This window comes from Marmota marmota, unplaced genomic scaffold (genome assembly GCF_001458135.2).
Source record: "Marmota marmota marmota unplaced genomic scaffold, marMar, whole genome shotgun sequence".
NCBI classification, from domain to species: domain Eukaryota; kingdom Metazoa; phylum Chordata; class Mammalia; order Rodentia; family Sciuridae; genus Marmota; species Marmota marmota.
The window spans coordinates 21,832,038-21,853,630 of record NW_025999990.1 but is presented as its reverse complement, the minus strand read 5'-3'; the positions used below and the strand labels follow the sequence as shown (position 1 = coordinate 21,853,630).

The 21,593-nt window shown below is 42.5% G+C and overlaps 1 protein-coding gene and 1 non-coding gene across 4 annotated transcripts in view; one reads left to right on the top strand and one right to left on the bottom strand.

Moving 5' to 3' along the window:
• Positions 1 to 21,593, top strand: part of Slc14a2 (solute carrier family 14 member 2) — a 435,358-nt gene that overhangs the window by 138,113 nt on the left and 275,652 nt on the right. The window lies entirely within an intron of this gene.
• LOC125617814 lies at positions 19,248 to 19,354 on the bottom strand. Its single transcript, XR_007348928.1, has one exon. It is a non-coding gene; the product is annotated as a U6 spliceosomal RNA (small nuclear RNA).

Here is a 21,593-nt window from a genome sequence, read left to right as displayed (position 1 = left end):
TATCCTCTCTATCCCCCTCCCCTCCCTCCCTCCCTCCCTCTCTTCCCTTCCCCTCCCCTCCCCTCTTCTCTCTATACCCCATCTACTGTAATTCATTTCTCCCCATTGTTTTTTTCCCCTTTCCCCTCACTTCCTCTTGTATGTAATTTTGTATAACCATGAGGGTCTCCTTCCATTTCCATGCAATTTCCCTTCTCTCTCCCTTTCCCTCCCACCTCTCATCCCTGTTTAATGTTAATCTTCTTCTCATGCTCTTCCTCCCTACTCTGTTCTTAGTTGCTTTCCTTATATCAAAGAAGACATTTGGCATTTGTTTTTTAGGGATTGGCTAGCTTCACTTAGCATAATCTGCTCTAATGCCATCCACTTCCCTGCAAATTCCATGATTTTGTCATTTTTTTAATACAGAGTAATACTCCATTGTGTATAAATGCCACATTTTTTTTTTATCCATTCGTCCATTGAAGGTATGTAGGTTGGTTCCACAATAGCAAGACTGTGGAACCAACCTAGAAACATCTTGTATCTAAACATTTGCAGTTGCCTATGTAGCAGTTCCTTCCCCAGAGAAGGAAGAGAACAAAAAATAGACCAAACTTTAAACTTTTTGTCTTTATTGTTTTTCTATTTTGCTCTTTAAATCCACTATTCTTTCTTCTAAAATGATGTGCTGAGGACCTAGACCCCCAAACTAGGTTCAGAGATACATGCAAGTGCAAAGACAGATATAGTCCCTCCCCTCACAAAGCTTACCTTCTATCAGCAGAGGCAGACCTTGGCCTAGCAATATTTATTTACCGATGACTCCAAAGAAAAATGGAAGAGGAGAGGTAAAATAGCATATAGCTAGGCCATGGTGGAGACAGAACAAACTTCCATGAGTAATTTAAGCTGAGACCTAAGGTAAAGAGATGATGGCAGATAAAGGGAAGTGGCAGTGAAGAGTAGCAAGAAGGAAGGAGAGGAAGAAAAATGTTAAATAATATTCTAGGAAGAAGGCTTTGAATTTAGCTCAGTGATGGAGTCCTTGCCTCCCGTGTACAACCTCTTGGTTTGATCCTCAGTCGTGAAAAAAAAAATCAGGAAAAGAAAACAACATACACAAAGCAGGAGGGAGGCCTACATAGGCAACTGCAAACATTAAGATACAAGATGTCCCTAAAACCTCATGTATGAGACAATGCAAGATTTTCAGAGGTGAATTGACTAGATTATAAGAGGTATAACCTAGTCAGTGATAGAAATTAACTGGTGGTAATTGTAGGCAGGTAGAGTGTGACTGGAAGTGGTAGGTCACTGGGGGCATGACTTGGGGGTATATATTTTGTCCCTGATGGGTGGAGCTATCCCTGCTTCCTGGTTGTCATGTCCTGAGATGTTTTTGTCTGCCATGTCTGTCCACCATGATGTTTTGCCACCTTGGGTCAAGAGCTATGGAGTCAGCCTACCATGGACTGAATCTCTGAAACTAGGAGCCAATGTAAACTTTCCTTCCTCTATGTTATTCTTGCCAGGTATATTGGTCACAGAGAAACAAAATATGACTAAAACAGAAATTAGTACCTCAAAGTGGGGCTGTCCCTGTGACTAACCTGACCATGTGGTTCAGAAGCCTTTGAAGCTGGTTTGCCAGGGCCATATTCTTAAAAGTTTAGAGAGGCAAAGTAGAATAGTTTTAGAATTGGGTGATTATTGGGCAATTCTGGTGGAAGCTCAGAAGACCAGAATGTCAATAGGACTTAAGACAATGAAGACTGGGCTCAGGAGATTTCAGAAGAGAAGGGGGATTCTATTGAAAACTGGACTAGAGGCCATTCATATTATGTTCTAGCAAGGAAGTTGTCAGCATTTTGCCCAGGTCCTAAGACTTTTTGTGAGACTGAATTTAAAGGTGATGTACTAATTAATCTGGCCTAGCAAATTTCAGGGGAGCACAGTATTCAGGCAGTGACATGGCTATTGCTAACAACTTTTAGCCATGTTTACTGCAATAATTAGAAGCAGAAAGTGAAGAGGAAAGCAAAGCAGAAAGATTTGGAAAAAAAAATTGCAATTTGGACAGAAAAGTGAAAGTAAAACCGGAACTAAGGAAGGCATGGTTATTAAAGAGATGACAGCTAATAAAGCTATGCTAAATATTTTACCTAGGTGACAATGGAAAAAGATAGTTTCAGGGCATCCTAGGAATTGGCAAGTCTATACCCATCTCAGGCTCAAGGGTGTAAAAGTAAAAATTCCTTTGAAAAAATAACATTTAGGTGCCCATCTTGCAGAGGGGGCAGGGCTGGGAAGCTATTTTGCTATGCTCAGTTGTCCAGGAACACAGAGGCTGATGCAACTGTGGTCCTAGGAGGCCTGCTACTGCTCAAGATGGTGGCAGACCTTGGCATCAACCACATGGTACTGGTTCTTCAGGATTGCAGGATGCTAGAAGTAAGGGATCATGGACACTTCCACTGGGATTTCAAAGGAAGGCGTGGGAGAGCAAGTGAAGTGTTGCAGGGTCCTGCATCCCTGTTTCCTATGCCCTATTTCTCCCTTCTGGGGTGGAAATGTTTACTTGATGCCATTATATATTGAATACACGTAACTTGCTTTTGATATTTACCAAACCACATAAGTTTCTCTTGAGTCTTAGATGAGATTTCAACTTGGATTTTTGGGGCAATGCTGAAACTGTGAAGACTATGAGCATTCTTAGAAATGGACTGAATGTATTTTTATCTGTGAGACAAGCATGAGCTTTGGGGGGGCCAGGGATGGAATGTTATGGACCCATTGACATGGATTAATTAGATGCTAACTGGAGGAAGACAGGGTGTGACAGAAGGAGGTAGGTCACTGGAAGTGTGACTTTTGAACTCTGTTTCCTGGTTGCCATGCCATGAGCTGCTTTTCTCTGCCACATCCTTCTGCCATGATGCCTCACCTCAGGCTCAGATCTTTGGCATCAGCTCACTATGGACTGAACCTCTGAAACCATGAGCCAAAATAAATGTTTTCTCTTTCATGTTGTTCTTGTCAGGTATATTGATCACAGTGATACAAAAGTTGACTAAAACAGCAAGGCACTGAAAGAAAACTCTAGGAAAACTAGTAATCATACACTTCTACAGTGGTGGTGGAATGCAGCTGAATTAGGTCATGATTCATACCCAAGGAAGAAATGTGGATAAAATGATGAAATGTGGGAACCTGGAATTTCTGTAAATATTAAAGTTCTGATTTTGAAAGTTCTTTGAAAAATGGGAAGGTTAACATTCATCTTGTAGGTCAATTGGGTTATAGAAAATGCTTATGACTGGGGTCCATGTGACCTGGAATAGCACAATTTTCTTGCAGACCCATCAGAACTTACATACTAAAACTGTAGGTGTTTGTTAACTATCCAAGCAAGAATTACACTTAGGGCACATGAATGGGCTTCCTCTCTACCACAGTATTAAGCCTCAGTAAGACAGGAAGAAGAAGACACATTTGGTGTAGAAAAATCCTTAGACTGGGTACAAAAGTGATAGAAATAATGTAATATGGTACATGTGCATGAGGGCTGTGACTAGTAGTTTCCTTCTTACTACCTTTCCAGACTAAATACAGGCATCTAGATTACCCAGTTCTTTGTTACCTATGACTGCTTTAGCCTAGCTCTATTCTGAAATCTTAAGAGATTTATGTTACATGGACAGATTAAATAACTTTCTAAATGTTTTTTTCCTTTCTAAGATTAAAAATATTTTTAACAAGGTGATGGAACTCTTCCAAAAAAGGAATCATGGTGGAGATGATGGGTAGTATGTCTCCATTTGGTCTCCTTCCACTATGAGACAAAGGCAAAACTCTTGGGCTCATCTTAAGAACATTGAAGGTACTTGAGATAGCTTTTCCAAGGAGGTAAGCTAAAAAGCAAATGAATAATTGTTCTCTTTAACATCAATACTAAGTAAATATAAAGACAAATTACCCAGACTATAACCAGTAGAAGTTGCTGATTCAAGCTTATCTAAGCTATTGATGTTCCCTGGATCACTAGTCCAACTTGTTAGCATTCTATTTACCAAATCAATAGGCTTCAAGAATCCAAGGTGAATCAATCAGCAAAGCTTCTAAGTATTGGAGTGGCCTGATTTCTGAAGATCCTTGAGAAATAGGCAGGGTGGGATGCATTGGCTTCTGGATTATCCTCATTTGCAGATGTAGCTGCAATTCAGCCCCTTACTCACCATAGCTCATCTTGGATAATAGCTACCATGTGACTGACATGGGAAGAAAACCATATCAGGACAGTTTTGACTTGTGGAAGCTCTCAGCTCTGTGGAGCAAATGGACTTGTAGGCATGTACCCAGATTCCTCTAGGATTCTCTGAGCCGTTTCTGTGGAACCAATAGCTCTCCAAGAGCTGGTAACAACTGGTTATGTAGTGGGATCAAGTTGTCAATGCTTTGGTAAAGCCACTGCTCTGATAAGATGATCTCCATGGAAACAGTCCAAAGAAGGAGATGAAGTTTTAGAATTTCATTCTGTATACTTCCCACCCAAACCCTCACTCTCTCAGAGCCATTTAGAGTCTACTGTTCCACACAGTGCCTTAAGGATTTTCAACTGGTGTACTGGGAAGAACAAAGAAAATTCCCTTAAGGGTACGTAATAACTCCATATTATTATTATTATTATTTAAAAATATTTTTAGTGTTGATGGACCTTTATTTTATTCATTTATTTATATGTGGTGCTGAGAATTGAACCCAGTGCCTCACACATGTGAGGCAAGCACTCTACCACTGAGCCACAACCCCAGCCCCTATGGTATTGTTTTTAAAAAGAAGTATCATATCCTCAGTGGAACATATATGGATGCAATGGAGGAAAATAACTTTATGGAAGAAACACTTGAGGCTGACCCACCTTTGAGATGTGGAGAAGGGCTCCTTCACTTCCTGGTTCTATGATCTGAGACAGAGAGATGATCATGAATTTGTATATTAATCTCTTTGAGGTCAAATGCCCACACCTACAAAACGGGGATGAACATACTCAATCCTCCGCAGGAAGACAGTGTGTTCAAACTACAGGGTCTGGCATGTAATAGATGTTCAGTGAAGGATGATTTGATGATGCTGATAAGGACTCTAATCCCACACAGATATGAGATACTTTTTCTGACTTCCAGGGAAGGTTGGAGAGGAGAGGTATATGGCAGTAGGAAGTGCAAAGACCCTGACCCATGCTCACACAGTCATAGCCTGCATAGGGATTACTATAGTTTCAGTGAGAATATCTGGGTGCAAATCCCCTCAACATTATGATCAGAATTCTGCCACCCTGTCTCAGGATGCTGAGTAGGTTGACCAGTGAGTCTGGCTGGATTTGATTAATAGGGAAGAGATGGGACCAGCTTACCACTACAGGAAGCAAGAATCAAGGAGACCCAGGGAGAAAAATTCCACCCAAGACACAAGGGAGGAGCTGAATGCAGGAGCTAAGAAGATTAGAGACAAAAAGAAGACAGAGAGACAAACATACCTGGGGCAGGAGATGCTGGGTTTCATACTGCATTATAATATACTAAAACCAAACTCTGTGCAGCCTTTCATGGGCCCCAAACCCCAAAGAATAGGTCTTATGGAGGCTTCAACATATCCTTTACCTTCTCCAAGTTTCAGGTTCTAAATTCATACAATAGAAATGATGCTGGTGGGTTTTAGAGTTTTTATTGAAACTAAATAAGATAATGGATCTAGAACAGCTCTGATTCCTGGGACAGACTGCTATTATTATGCCTGTGCTTATTGTATTTTCAAAAATCATCACCGTATAGGGTACTGGTTAAATAGCAAAGCCTGGTCAACAGACTTTCATTCTATTCACAGAATTCCCCTAGAGTGTGATTATGTTCCACTTAAAGATGCTACGAAAATAACCTGCTACATCAGCATAGACAGTGACAAATTGGTCTAATAGGATATGGGGTCAGAAAGAAGAAAGATGTTGGAAATGCTGAAATCTGGGACCAGAAAGCTGATCCTACTTAAGGTGACAGCAAGAGGAAAAAGAAAAAAATAAAATGTAGGCCAAAAGTCTAGACACACAAGATCAAAATATGGGTTAGGAACAGTATGATAATTAGTGGTTCTTAAACCTGCCTGGATGTTACTAGAATTAGCCTGGGAACTTTTTACAAAAATAAAAAGATTTCCTGAATCAAAATCTTTGGGTGCTGTCGGGAGAAAATATTTTTGAAGTTCCCTAAGTGATTGGCATGATCAGGTGACCAGATCTGGAAAGCAGAGGTTTGTACCAGGTCTTGAGGCCTGATGCAAGAAGCCATCTGTCCTTTAGGATCAAGGACCTGGGAGCCTGGGGCCAGGCAGTTACCTAGACCACCATGGGGACATGGCAAGAGAGTAAAGGCAGGCTTTTCTGGTCTGTGGATTTTGTTTATTTAATTGTTTATATACATTCTAGAAAGATGCGGAAGGGCTTCTACTTGGATGTTGGAAAGGCTGAGTCTGTAGGTGTGAGGAGAGAGAAAGCTACAGAGTTAGCCAGGAGCCAGGAGGAGCATCTGAAAACCAGCACTGAGATGAGCAGGTTTTCTGTTTTCATATTCCCTCTCTTCTTTCCCTACACGGTAGCCTTGGGATAGACACAATTTTTTCACTGTTTTCAGAACAGGTGAAGAAAACAGCTTGGAGGTGAAAATATAGAGGAATTAGAAGATGGAGGAAAAGAAGGAAAGAAAAATAACAGCAATCCAGAGAGTGTGGATCTGGGTCCCCCTCAGTGACTCCAGTGTGCGGGAGGATGTGTGAGGAGAAGCACAGGGAGCCCCCAGTCCTTCCCTGGGGTTCTGCTTTCAGGTGTGCCGAGGGTTAGTGGGGTCCAGTGGGTGAGCTGGCCGGGACCCTAGGGAGGATGCTGTCCTCCCACCTAGTGAAAGGCTGGGACCCTGCCACAGCTCAGGACGTTCCGGAAAGCTCCCAGTTCTGTGATATGAAGTTGTTTTGGGGGATTTTGTTTTGTTTTGTTTTCTTGTTTTATTTGTTTTTTTGGTAACCACAAATAAATGCTCTCCTTGGAGACACGGCGAAGTTCATAAATCACGACAGACAAGCAGGCAAGGGTAATTCCCTGATCAAGGTGGTTGTTTTTGCATATCTTCAGTTTAAGAAGAAATTAAAACTAAACTCCTGAAGGCAGGAGAGAGAGAGAGAGAGAGAGAGAGAGAGAGAGAGAGAGAGAGAGAGAACACAGATTTAGTTGTCTATGCTTTGTTCCTAATGAAATATCTAAATGAAGTGTCCACATTAAAATCTCCAAAAATTTCCTGGAGGGCGTGAACTGCAGTGAATGGTGTCCTGTGGAAGAAACAGTGGACACCAGCTTCGTTTTCCTGGTCAAAGCCTGTTTACCACATGTATTGATTACTAATGGGTTTAGGTGGCCAGTGATTAATGATGCTCAGACATTGGCCTGCTCGTATTAGTATGACAGATGCTACCTCACCCACTCTAACACTGGGGCTTCATTTCCATGAAGGCCAAGCCCTCAGCAGTCACTGACCACTGACCACTCCTGCAGTCACTCTGGTTGAGCTGCCCTGCTGTGGCAGTGTCTGCTTGGGTTCAGATGAAACTCTGTGAATTGGGACTATTCATAGGAATCCCCAGAGCCCAATAGCTGATCAGAGGAATAGAATAAATCACTGGGTCATAAAGTTTGACTTGGATCAAGTAATTTTTCTTTTCTCATAATTAAATATATAAGGTGAGATCAAAATGGCACAATACAGAAGGGAAACAGAACTTTGAATATTGGATCCAAACCTGACTTCTAACACTTCTGAGTATATGGCCTTGAACAAGTTAATAAACACCTGAAAAATAGAGGCAAGGCATTAGAATCTGGGGGAGAATCAGATGAGAGAACATCACTATTCACTGTGTCTTAAATATACCAGGTTTCGATCCTATCTCCTAACTGTGATGGAGATTGGATGATCTGTCCATGATCCCTCCCAATTTTTCAGCCAGTTGCTTATATCTCTCAGGGTTCCTGAATCTTTCCATTTGTGGACAGCCATGGCTGGTTCTTTGGAGAAGATGATATTTGAGCTGAAAGGAAGCATTTGACTAGGCAAGCAGATCAGGAACTGGATCCCAGCATGGGCTACAGGAAGGCTCCACTTAGGGCCACTCTGAGCCGACGTGGCAAGTGGGCAGAGGTAAAAATGAGCTGGGAAAAGAGGTAAGGTCAGACAGAGGAGAGGTAAGAGGCAGGTCCACACTTCCCACATTTCTTCCAAAGTGGCTCTGAAGGGCAATAGCTCCTTTCCTTCTTCCCTCCTCCTTTCCCGCCCCTGTCACATCCAGTTAATGTGATACAGGTTCCTGCAGGGCAGGAGGCCCTAGAGCCTGAGCCTCCCTTCTGGGAAGTGATCAGAAGCATCTTCCCTGGACAGCCTGGGCTGCACACCTCAGGCCCTAGGCCCTCCAGAGCGCACCTCTGTGATCAGGTGCTTATCTCCAGGTGTTCGCCTGAAGGCAGGTCATAAAAAATCAACACCAATCAGGGCAGTTTCCTTGGAAGCTGAAATTATCTCGCAGGCATCTCGGAGCAGGTGCAGGGCTATTTTGGGCCAGCAATCACTGTGTTCAGATGAGGGAGCATTGCTTCTCCTCTGGATCCAGGCAGCAGCCTGGAGAGCACCAATTATAGGCAGCCACTTCCAGCTCATTATGTCTGTGCCGAGGCAGAACAGAGCAGTGCAGGGCAGGGTCTGCACAGGACCACCAGTGAGGGCTTCCTTCCAACTGATGAAATGATAGGGACTCAGCTTTCTAGTCTGAAAAAGAGCTTCCTTCACTTACAGGATAAAATTCACATTTCTTAGCGTAGGATTCGAGACCCCTGTGTAGCCAAACCCACGGGTCACCTTCACTCAAAATCTTTACATCCTCTCATGCCCACAGCCAGCACCCCTGTCAGGAGCGGTCTCTATTTCAGCCCACATTAGTTGAAATTTGCCTCTAATCCCAGATTAAGCTGCTCTTCCTCTTCTCCCTTCCCAGGGCAGTCTCCATGTGGCTCTTCTCCCGATCCATCTTCCTCATCAAGGATGCTTCCTTCCCTCATGGCTACCCCAGCCTCACACAGAACTACCTTTTCCCACCCCACCTCCCACCCCACCACACTGGAACCATAGCAGCCAATAGTGCACCCACCTGGACTCCTCAGCTGTCAATAGTGACTTTTATACATACTATATATCTCTCTCCAAAGACCAAAGATCAAGTGGGGGTTGACTGTTTGGTGTCCCAAACATATCTAGAACTAAAGTCTAGGTACTGAATAACTACTAATTCCATCCGCCTCTCTCCTAACTCCTAAACCTTCTGTAGAGCCTTGCTTATCTCTTCCCACCCCCAAAGCCATCTCTAGCCACTGAAACAATCAATGCCAGAAACACATATAAGCCCCACCCCATTTTCTAAAGGTTTCTGTGAGCTCATCTGGTCTCTACAGACAGCCTGTTTCTGAGGACAGACCTGCCTTCCTTCCCCAGATGGCACAGAAAGTGGGTACTCCCTGTGTGTTCTGTTTGCCCGAAGGCTCTCCAGCTGGTGGTCTGGTTTCCAAGGAAGGAAACATTTGCACTGGAAACAGAGTTATTAAAATAGGTGCCCACCATTCCTGCCTTTGAAAAGCCAGCAGTCTAAAAATATGTCACATAGAGAAAGAGCAATTGAAAAGACAAGAACAAAGAGTAGACAGTATTTAAAAATAGGACTCGGAACAGGAAAGGGAGGTTTTATGGTGTCACACATTCAAAGGTGTCTAAAGAAGTCCCCTTGCTCCCCTGTCCCTGACAACCCTAATTCCTTCAATTCTTTTTTCTATTTACTCCCTCCCTTCTAATATTTAAACTTAAAAAATAAAATAAAAATAGACTCTGATGGATGGCATCCATGTCCAGTACATGTTGCCTTACCCTGAAACTGAGTGGCACATTGTTTGGGTCCTGACAGACCACCCACCTAGATGTCCTCTCTCCTTCCTCTGAGACCTAAGACCAGACAGCATTTTTGTGTGTTTCTGAGATGGCACTGATGAAGTTACCCTGCATTGAAGTCATCATGTTGTAGTTTCCGTCTCTTAGTAGAGTATAAACCTCTTCACAAAAAAGACAGTGTCTCTTTCACCCTGCAGCAGCTGGGGAACACAGAGCAATATTTTTGGTGTAAGAGGCTGGTATTTTGCTAATGGAATGAGCAAGATATTATTTGATCCTCTTCAGGATTTGACAGCCTGTGGACACATGATATGGGTTTAGGTCCCATACAGTTCCTACCTACACAACCAGAGAGTCTGCCCACATCAAGTGTATCAGAATTAGGAAGAAAGGAAAGGACACCTCTACAATTTTTTTGAATAGAATCTCAGAGAGAACCCTAATGTAAAAATAAACAGGTAGGACAGTTTAAAACTTTGGGATTTGACAGAAAGGGCTTGGTTGTCCACAGAGGCCTTGGAGTAACCCTAAGGGCCAAGAGCTCTGTGCCTGGACCTAAGGGACCATCCAAGGTGTCTCTCGCTCAGAGCCAGAGCAAGCTGAACAGAGGCTCAGGAGCCAATGTCCCTCCATCCCAGCTGCCCTGCTTCTCTCCACTTTATAGTCTGAGATTCTATGTAGAATTTTGCTTGAAGATAGTCTTGCAGTAATTAAAAAATAATAATCTTGAAAACTTCTGGGTTATGACAAAGGGTCCCAATAACTGCTCCATGGCCTCACATCTGTCTTCCTCAGGAGCACCCAGTGACCACTGTTCCCAGAGCTGCTTTTAAACAACAGGTCACTGGGCAAAAGATTGAGCTAGGAGAGGTGGCTACCAGTTCCCCTTCCTCACTGATCAGTGGAAGGAAGCTCCCTCCTGGCCCCATACTCGCTTCCAAACCTTGTCATAAAGGGTCTTCATCATCACAAGTAAATAACTGAAAGAGAGAAAGACAGAGTGCACACAGTGGTCTTAGTACCTGTACCAACTTCCTGGTCAGAGAGAAAAAGAAATCCCCTATATGATAGAGACAGGCAAAGTGACTTCACAGAGCCCTTCTGCTAGAGGGTGAACATACAGACTCATTCTCTGTAGGGTCTTTGCCTGTTTAACAAATGTAAAATTTCACACTAAGAATTGAGCACCCATCATTTCCCCATGCACTATCCACAGCAGAGAAAGTCGCTTCTCCCCAAGTCCAGACTCAATAGCCTGCCACCACCGTATCTGCTTATGTGCAAAAGCTGGTTCTGCACAAATGTTTTGTCTGATCAACTTTGGATAGTTTTAGTGGAAAGAGAGTGGCCTCAAACTCCAAGACAAGCATTTAACTCCCACCTGTCCTTTACATCCCTCGGGTATATGCTTGTCGGGCTGTGTTGGATGGAACTGTTCCCCAGGCTAGGGGCAGAGCTACCAGGGGACAGGCGCTTGCTATGGGACACCAGCTGACAGTGTCCAGCTTACAGAATCTGCCCCAGCCGGGCACTTTCCTGTCTGCTCACATCCATTGCCGTCTGCTCTCGCCTGCCCTCCCCTGACCTACCCCCCGCCCATCACCATCAATTCAAGAGTGCTGTATTTCCCAAACCCCATTTCACAGCTATATTGTTTTATAGGGCCCCTCCAAAATACCTTGAATAGTCCCTTTTTTATCGCTCCCATTTTTTGAAAACTCCAGCTGCTCCTCTGAAACCATCCAAATCTAATTAACCGCAGAAGCTGGAGTGAGGGAGAGTAGCTCACTTTCGGGTCCTTAGCATACCCATTCAGGCCTTCTTTCAATATGGGCACAAAACCAGGAATTTCTAATAATTGTATCTATGGGCCTGGAAGGGGGAAAAGAAAAGAAAAGAAAAGAAAAAGAAAGAAAGAAAGCTGTTAATAAGTATGTCTATGAAAGGAGGGAGATCAGCCCCTCATATGAACTTGGCAGCCTGGCCCCGAGGAACTTGGAGACAATGCCACGGGGATCTAAAAGCTTAGCCTCCCGACTCAAATCTTGTGAGAACATACCCAGGCTGTGAATAGAGATCGGGGTCTCAGCTCTAAATTGTCCCAGCTCAGACTCATTGAAATGTCTTCTCACAGAATTAAAAGAGAGGAGGGCCGAGAGGGTTTGCTGAATATCAATGAGGCTATGCTTAGAAGTGCAAGATGGAGAAACTCAGAGGTTTGTTTCTGAATGACATGGATTAAGACAAAAGGAATATGTTGGGCCTTTGCCAGTGGTCTTGATGGAAAAGGGGCCTGTGCTCTTGGGAAGCTGTCAGGGATGGAACCTACCTGGAAGTACACCACTTCCCGGGGTGTCCCACAGGGCCGGGGGCCCTCAGGAAGCCACCTCCTCAGTTCTCAGGTCTTCTTTAACAGATGAGAAAGGAGACTTAGAGGAGGAAGGGGCTTTGGCATGTGCCCTCAGCTTCCTGCTTCCCTGTGCCACATCCCCAGAAGGGCCTTCCTCACAGTTACTCTTCAGTCACCTCCAATGCTTTGCCAAAAGAGGCCATGTACAAATAAATAATCATGTCTACCCTTCCTGCCAGATTTCAAATGGCAGTATCTCCTTGGAGTCTCCCATCGTCCCTGCCTCAGCCCCTTTCAACCCTTAGTTCTGCCCATGCTCTGATATCTCTTAAAGTCTGTCACTCAGCAGGGCAGTCCGGCCCCCTTCTTCTTATTCTAGACATTTTATTCCCTGATCTAGATAACTGATTCCAGGGGACTGTCTTTTACACTTCTGGTATTCCCTGAAATTCCTTATGTTTAAAAGAACTTAAGTCCTCAAATACTGTTTGATTAGAAAAATGAGTGGTCCAGAATGAGGCTCGAATTCAGTTCTTCTAACTCTTAAAAGAATTAAAAAATTCACTACACGATGTTTACAGACTCTCAGTGATGGTTGCATGGTTTACTTATTTTGATCATTGCAGAGACAGAAGTGAAAGGAGAGCAGAGGAGTTACTTTTCTGTGGTATATGGTATGTTGAAGGTGGAAAATTCCAGGAAGACTGTTTGTACATGAACATGCATATGCATATATATACATACACATGCATATCAGGAAAGGGAGTGGATGTGGTTTAACAGAACAGTCACAACAAGAGAGGAAACAGTTTCTTCTGGAGAGATGTCTATAGTCTCATTATAAGGAAAAAGAACTCGAGGTTTTTACAAGCATAGACTGGGTAACCCACAATACTTAGAATTATGCTTGGCACCTAGAAAGCATGATAAGTTTTATGTGATAAGTTTTACTCATTTTTCTTATCAGTGTATGCTGAGTCGCCTTTCCAGGATTCTTTCTCCCATATGAGTGGGAATCTCCCCCAGGGCCACCTAGCCGTTCAGCCTTTTTCTCTTGGTGATGGTGTTTTGAAGCCCAAGTGCTGTCCTAGATAGGAAGAAGGACAAAACCAGGATAGAGTAAATCACAAGCTTTCTTGAAGCCATGGAAGCCCTTTCAGATGATGTCATGGGAAGGTAAATAAGTCAAGAGGACCTTCTCTGACTGAGTGAGGCCTGCAAGGTGTTTTCTCCCTCTGGCCTCCTCCACCCCTTCCCACTGCTGGAGTCTAACTCATGGACCTCCCTAGTCCATGGCTCAGAGGAATACTACACAAAATCAGAGCCAGCAGCCCTGGCTACAGGTCCAAATCCTGCCTTTTTCTAGCTCTATGGCCTTGTGAGATCATTCCTAGAGTAATCTTTGTACTCTTGCCTGGGCAACAGTCACCATAGGAGTTTACTTTATATACCCAATAGGGTATATTAGAGAATCCAATGAGATCATTTATATTAAGTGCTTATTAAACAATTAACTCACCCATTCATTTAATAAAAGTTTGTTGAGCACTTGCTATGTGTTAGGCACTTGCAAGTCACTAGCTGCACAGAAATGAACAAAACAAGCATGCATCCCTGCTCTTGCAGAGCTCGAAGGACACCAAACACAAAACTAAATTCTTAATAATGTAACTGTTCTGGCTGGGTCATCTTTGCTACCTTACCATTTAGAGAAGAAATTAAAGATGAGAGAGACTTGGTATTAGACACCATGTCACAGAGATTGCAGGTCACCTACAGCTTCCGCTCTTTCTCTGTGGTGATACTTTGGGAGAGGAGGGGATACTGTCTTTGGTTATAATCACACCAGAGTCATGAGACTGGGTTCAGATCACAGCTACCACCACCTAGCCTATAGCAAGCACTGTATGTGTTAGCTATTACTATTACTAGTATTGTTACTGGTAACGGTTTTTCCAGTTCTGTGAATGAGCTCTGTCTTGTACAGTCAGCACACCATAAATTGTCCAATTGGCAACTGGACAATTGCTAGGGCTGCAGCTGGGCCTAGATGATCCCATATGCAGACTAAGCCCCTACACTCAAGCAAAGCAAAAGGACCAAGCCAAAAGTAAATAAATAAACTTCAATAAACTTTGTTTTATGATTTAAAAAAATTCCACCAGCACTGATAGAGTAAGCACCACTATATTTTTTTAGCTTTGTCCCAAAAGACTTACCAGGAAGCACGGTATGCCTTGGAACAGAGAACACAGCTGCCTCTTTGGTCAGGTGTCTGAGCCAAGCACCTTGACTTCCTCAAGCTCCCTGTGCTCACTAAGCTCAGCTGTCACCAGGCTCAATCCTCCACTTCACCCAGGGGTCTCTTTCCTGTGTTCCCCATCTCTGCTCTTGTCCTGTTTCATCTCCCAGCAGGGGTGGCTGGATCAGCTAAGACTCTGAGCTGTGTCTAGCCAGGTGCAACCCGGTAGGCAAGGCAGATGTGGATACTCATAGAGACAGAGACACTAATGTAGCTCAGGCTAAGGATCTCTACTGCCATTCCCACCTAGAGCAAAGACACTTTGAAATGTGCAAGGTGGAGCCGCAGCGAGCTCTACACTGTCCATCACTTTCTCTCTCCCTTTTCAGGATATTTCTTTGTCCTTTAGTGCCTTCTCTTCTCCCACCACCCAGAAGCTACCCTCTAGCAGCCCTCTGGCTGCCCAGGAGCACTAGCTATGGTCAAGGAAATACCTCTGCTCCACTAGGAACTGGGTTTTCATCTTTCTCTCACATTTGCTCACCTTTGCATTTCCCCTGAGGTGCAACTGTCATTATTGGAGGAATTGGCTCTGCTGGTTTCTGGTGTCATACTTATGGATACAGAAGCACCCATGGCTGCTGATGAATTTGATCTGCTTCGGAGTGGTCTATGCATTTCAGAATGGAATAGAGTTTGTATGTAAAGAAGAACATCAGGTCAAATAACAGACCTGTGGGAAAGGAGCTTAAGGACACAGCCTAGTCTTGTGGTATCTTTTCAAATCATACAGCATGCTGAAGCCCTACATGCAGAAAGAGAAATAAAATCTATCAGAATCATAGCTCAATTTAGTTATAGGACAGGCAGTCAGTTATCCAGCAGCATACAAACAAACATGTTACTTTGATTGGAAATTTTCACTTATTTTATGCTTTGGATCTGCAGCTTTTAGACTTTCGGTTTTGAATTAGAAGGATGTAGAACCAAGACTCAGGAAAGTTTGTAACATTCTCATTTTACAGCTGTGAAAAACAGGATAAGAAAATAACTTGGACAAGATCCCATGGCAAGATGGTAGCCTATGGGTCTGGGAAAAGCTACCAAGATTTTATATATATAAGATGGAACAAGGCTTCCAGCAGGTTAGGGGAAGAATGAGATCCCCTTTGACACAATAGATCTTTCTCCTTGTTTGAAAGGATTCTCAGAAACCAGCTGAATCTGTCATGTCCAAGAACAAAAGTACAACTAAAGAAAAAAAATTCCTAGTGCATGTAAAAAAATTACCATCTTCCCATTTTAAATAATACATTGGTCAAATCAGTGAGCAGGCAGAATGGTATGTTATCAACCTGTGTCCTCAACATATTGGTAACCCTACACTCTTGCAAAGGTTTTGTCCCCCATGGTGTGCTGGTGCGGTTCCCACCAAGACAACAGTGGGCATTTTTCCCCAGCTCCAATTTCAGCAACCTCATGTTGGTAGATTGAAATTGGCCATGAGGCAAGTATTTACAACACAGAAGTCATCAAATGCTACAAATCAGAGCTTTTCATTGTTCTTGATCTGGGTTACCTACTTTCTTCCTTCCCAGGAGCTCTATTTATTTGTTACCAGGTACTCTTGGCTCAGTTCACTTCCAGCTCCCAAGTTCAGTAATTGTTATCAGAGCAAAGTGTCAGCTCCCTATCTAGAGATAAAGGTACTGAAGGTGCAAAGCTTTTGTTGAAGAACCAAAGATACATCTTGAGCCTCTGGCTACCACCATGGAATGGAAACAGGAGCATATGGGTGGCTATGACTGTTTTAGTCTGCTTTTCCACTGCTATTAACAAAAGACATGATAAGAATAAGAACAATTTGAGAGAAGGAAAAGTTTACTTGGGGCTCATGGATTCAGAAGTCTCGGTAACAGAAGGCCAACTCCATTCCTTGGGACCCAAGGTGAGGCAGAACATCAAGACAAAAGGATTTGGCAGAGGAAAGCAGTTGGAGATATGGCCACCAAGAAGCAAAGACAGACAAAGCTCAGCTCAGGAAATATATACCCCAAAGGCACACTCCCAGTGACCCATATCCTCCCACCACACTCTACCTGCCAAAGTTACCACCCAATTAATCCCTATCAGGGGATTCATGCACTGATTAGGTTAAGGTTCTCATAATCCAGTCATTTCGCCTTTAAATGTTCTTGCATTGTCTCACACATGAGCTTTTGGGGGACACCTAAAATCTAATCCATAACAGTGACCTTTTATATCCATTTGCTACTCTATGTACAATTGTTCCTCATTCCTATTATGGGGACTCAGGAGTTGAAAGATTGTTTCTCTGAGTCAATATTAATGTGGGAGAGCAAGAGAGAGAAACACTCTGATATTTTTGCTTTACCTGAAGAACTTTTGTGGGTCTTTTGATTGGTGGTTATAAGCACTCCCAAAAGAAATTATGTGTTTCCTTTGAATGGGCACTTTGGCTTGTCATGGTTAAATTTCATGATATTAGAATATATAAAAGAAGCATGAATTGTTGCAGGGAAAATAGAATGCTTAAAAAATATATACCCTTGTATATCGAGGACTAAGAAACCCTGGCCCCTTTGATTCATTATCAGCTTTTCTCTAGGAAAAGCCACTAGCAGTCAGAGAGTGAGATGTGGGTAGAGTTGATGATTGACTCATGGCAGGGTGTATGAAAGAACCCATAGAATATTTCCTGCCACATTAGGCACATGACTTTATAATGCTGTTTCCCTTGTTAAGCATTTGGGAAGTCAGATTTATTATCTCTGCTTAACAATCCGTGAAACTTCACAAATGTCAAATCTAGAAAGGTTTGGGGCCTCCAGTGTTGAGGTCAGAGAGGAAAGGCCATGTGTTCAAAAGAAAGATAAAAAGAACAAGTAAAGATAAAAGGGCTTAAAACAAATCTCAACATCCTCATAATTTTGCTTTGGATTGGCTTGACTCTTAGTATATCTCACACCCATGAGAAACTGGCCCTGTTAGATATCAAAGGATTCCATGTAATGTTAACAGCCAATAGATACAAAATATCTGAATCATCTGATTAATGAATTGTTTTTTTTTTTCTAAATTGTTGGGCCATTGAACAGTAGAATAACTGGCTTTAAGAAGCAGTGAATCCTCGACATCTTCAGTCAAGACACTGAACAACAACTTCAGTTGTTAGGACGTTGTAATGGGGGTTCCTAAATTGAATGGTGATTGCCACCAGCCTACCTGAGATAGGCTGAGAATCTTCATCAGGTGAAGGTAATTATTCTCTATGTGTCTCAGTCAACTTGGAAAAAGAGAAAAGATAAGAAATACTATTGCAGCTCACCTTTCCCTCTCTGCACTCCCACCATCTAAGAGGAAATTAGGCCTGAGGGCCTAAAGCAGAAAAATTGGGACAACTCAGCCTCTGATGAAGTATCAATTTATAGCTTTCTCTTCCATTATCTTCCTACCTAATCACTCTTTCTTGAGTCTGAACAATAAGGGTGCTTGGTCTCTTCTGTCTTAGGAAACTCAGTTTCCAAACTATTCACATATGGTTTGATATATGCCAATCGAGATGCTTAGACATTTTAAAGAAGGTTGTTAGTAAATTTTATGGCTAAATCCAAGGAAATATCATATATTTATTGGTGAAATTCCAAGGACCTACTATGGGGATGTATATAAACTGGGTTGATTGAAGGATAGTGTTCAAATAAAGGGTAAGCTAAGATTAATTTTATATATTCAAATGTTTTATGCTAGGAACAGTATCCTATCATGCTTTTATTTAATCTTTTTTAATAGAAAAACAAAGCTTTGAGAAAGGTATATCTGTGGGGGTTGGGGCAAGAGAGAGGGAGAGAGATGAACTTGACTCAGGTTACATTTTTGTTAATAATCACCTGTCAAGTTCATGCATCAGGCACAATGCTAAGGAAACTATGAGAAGCTCAGTAGACATGTTGACTCTGTGAAGCTTACAGTCTAATGCCTATCCCTTCTAAAAGATCTAGCAGACTCAGTCTTCCAGCACAGAATTCTTTCTACTCTCTTAGAGCTGACTTCCAGAGAAGTTATAAGAAATGGCAGAGCCATGATTGGAAGATTTTCTCCCTTAGAGGTACCCCTAGAACAAATCAGATTCTTTTTTTAATGATTTTTTCCTTGTCTTTTTTCATTTGTTCTTATTAGTTATACATGACAGAAGAATGTATTTTGAAATATTATACAGATATGAAGTATAACTTTTCCTTCTTCTGGTTGTACAGGATGTAGAATTAATTGGTCATGTAATCATCTATGCACATAGGAAAGTAATGTCTGTCTCATGCTACTATCTTTCCTATTCTCATTCCACCTCCCTTCCCTTCATTCCCTTTGTCTAATCCAAAGTACTTCTATTCTTCCTTGCCCCCTCCCTTATTTTGAGTTATCATCCGCACATCATTATTTCACTTAGCACAATAGTCTCCAGTTCCATCCATTTACGTAAATGCCATAATTTCATTTCTCTTTATGGTTGATTAGTATTCCACGTGTATGTATGCCACATTTTCTTGATCCATTCATCTGATGAAGGGCACCTAAGGTGATTCCGTAGTTTAGCTATTGTGAATTGAGCTGCTAAAAACATTGAATAAATATAAAATGCTTCACAAATTTGCATGTCATCCATGCACAAAGGCCATGCTGATCTTCTCTGTTATCATTCCATGTCTGACCATTTCCTTTATTCAAATTGGATTCTTGATGAAACTATAAACAGGGGCAACACTTTTGAGGCTCCAGGCAAAGCCATCTTCTCCGATCAGCACTGAGGCATCTAGCCAATGCTTCCTCCAGCTTTCTCTTCCCTGTATCTGCTACTCTTTTTTTCCTCCACATCAGAGGTAGCCCTACTAATAAATACACAAGCAACAGCAAGTGGGTCGGTTCCTTTCTGGACAAAAGATATAAAGGTCTAACCACACAGGAGAACTCAAAGTCCCTAATGCTTGGCACCTACTTCAACCACTCCCCATACCCTGCATCATTTTTCTCTAGGATCCCTCAGAAACCCCAAGAAGAATCCCCATCAACAGGGAAAGATTCAGGCAGGCCTTGGGAAGGAGGGCTGGGAGGAAGTGAATCCAGGCAACTCTATCATCTGCTCCGTGGGAGAGGAGGCTGGTGAGCTCAGAGGCCTGTTTTTTCCCTCAACAGATGCAAGAAAGGAGCCGGAAAAGGTCAGAGATAAATGCAGCCTTCACTTTGTTCTGCATATTCAAAAGGACTTCTCTAAAGAAAGACCCAAAATATATGTATGTTCACTCAACCTTTTCTCATCAGGCACAAGGGTTCCAGATATGGTCATGACAGAGTAATCACCCAGGAAATCTTTGCAGTTCTGCAAAACAGCAGAACTTATGAGCAGGGAACCCCCAGAAAGAGTATACTTCACGAAGGACCCATTCATTAGTCTACTGGGAGGAAGGGAATCTTGGAAACGGAATATTATTTTGAGAAATCATTCCCAGAGGGGAGCAAAAAGTTCATAAGGAGAGTGTCAGGGAGGGAGAGAGTGGGAGACTGGAACATTGTCATCAGAGGCGGCTTGAATTGGAAACAGTTCAAGACGTCATCATGGCTGACATCCCCGCGCATAATCAGAAATTCCTTTCAATTATGTGGGAAAAGTCTCTCTGCATTGGCAGCCCAGATGCCCCTGTGAAGAACGAGCATGAAATGAGTCTCAGGGAAATGTCAGCGTGAGAGCCAGAACCGATTGCCAATGGCTTGCTTGAGGGAAGACAGGCCAAAGAGATGGGGCTGATGGAATAATCTGTTGTCCCTAAAAGCAACACCAAACAAAATCTCCAAAAGTGAAGGGACTCTGCACCCTGTTTGTTGATGCTGACACCCATTTTATCAACATCAGTGAGAAATGTTCAATCCCACAACCCTGAAACATCTTTTCTACCCTCAGTTTCTACAAAAAGGACCCAATCTGCCTTTTAAACCATGGTTTCTATCATGTCCTTCTGTCCACCAAACAGTCACTTCAAAATCCACATCCCCACGTGTAACAAATGTTTGATACCCTCATGTCTCATGTCTGACCTCATGTCTGACCATTTCCTTTATTCAATGTCTATAGTCCAAATACTAAACTCTTCACTACTTGCTGTATGAGTAAATTCATTGAAGAGTAGGAATAATAGAATAAAGTTTTAAAGGGGACATGGTTATTTAGCAGAGAGTCATTAAATGTTATTAAAAAATGGAAGAATATTAAATGTTATGGTGAATAATTAGTTTCTATCCAATAACAAAATTTCTACATTATAATCATAGGGTCATAGCCTGCTAGGACATGAGTCCAGGAGCAGCTAATGTGGCTTCTTTTTGTTATATATGAGAAATTCGAAGTGATACTGGGGACAGACCTTGTTCTTGACTGTTCAGGAGGTTACTGCCAAAGACGGCACTGTGTAAGTGTGATAACTAGAAAAAAACAATCCATAAAGGAGACATGGAGTCACTAGTAGAGTCTATTATTTCTCAAACTTGAGTGTGAGACCAAATCAACTGGGGTCATGTCAACATGTAAATTCTGATTTAGTAGGTCTAAGGTGGGGCCTGAGATTCAACATTCCTAACAAACTCCCAGGTGGTAGTCTTTGTACTGCACCTAAGGAAGCCAGGATCTAAACCAGCACTATCTGATAGAAATATAATGTGAGTCACCTATGTCATTTTAAAATTTTTAGACATTTCACATTCTTTTCTTCATACTCATCTTTGACATCTAGTACACAGTTTAAATATCCAGCATAATGTAGGCGAGTCACACCTCAAATGTCCAATAGCTATGTATGGTGAATGGATTCCAGATTGGCAAAACAGTTCTAGACCAATTCTCTGTCACTGGTACAGAGTCTTGTGGAATCTGTGCCAGTTAGAAGTCTTGAAACCCAACTAGAACAACTCCTTCCAAGAGCAG